The following is an 881-nucleotide window of genomic DNA, read 5'->3' on the forward strand; positions in this document are numbered from 1 at the left end:
AGAGAGAGAGAGTGTGTGTGTGTGAAGAACGCTGATGAGATATGAAATAACCAGTAGCCAATTGAATAAGCTACCCTTTTGGATTTATATATTTGTAAATCTGACTCTCATTGCCTCACCAACCATGAACCTCACCGCACGTCACTGTGTCCTGGTATCCTCTATCCTATTAAAACCCATAAATATTATGATTTGTTCTTTTAGGCCAAGCACAGACATAAAGCTTATAATTATGTGTGTGTGCATATGAATAATATTACCCTCATATGAATTGTGCTTTTAGAGTGTTGTCCTTTTTTAAACTATAAATACAAAGACAATACTTTGTTATCTTTGTAATATGTTCAGATAAATCTGCTTTAGGATTAAATATTTTTGCACTTTGACAACATAGTAAAAAGAGTGTTCATGTGGCATCATTAACATTCGTGGTCCCTGTTATTATTCCTCTTATGAGTCTAAAAACACCAACATGTAGTAAGAAAGAGAAAAGGAAATTCATTTTGTTCTCTTTCTGCTATACCTCTTGTGGTTTCACAAAGAAAGCCATATAAAAATATTTCACATTCACAACAATCTGACTGTTTCTTTATCATTATAATTTGTTTTTTACAGAAGGTAATCTAATGAATGCAGTTTATTTGAAAAACAATGTTGCATATTTTAGTTTTACATGTGATTAATAGTTTATAACTAATAGATGAAGAGAAAACAAATATTTAATGGGCCAGCAGGCAACTGCTTTCACTTGGTGTATTATCTGCAACCCCGGGTCATTAGAACGGGACAATCCTCCTGTATTATTCATCGCTGACAGGTAATGTGACTTGGGCCATACTTTCAGTGAAAGATATTGTTCATGGTTCCAAACCTGAGGGGTG

The sequence above is a fragment of the Kryptolebias marmoratus genome, linkage group LG1 (assembly GCF_001649575.2).
Source record: "Kryptolebias marmoratus isolate JLee-2015 linkage group LG1, ASM164957v2, whole genome shotgun sequence".
NCBI classification, from domain to species: Eukaryota; Metazoa; Chordata; class Actinopteri; order Cyprinodontiformes; family Rivulidae; genus Kryptolebias; species Kryptolebias marmoratus.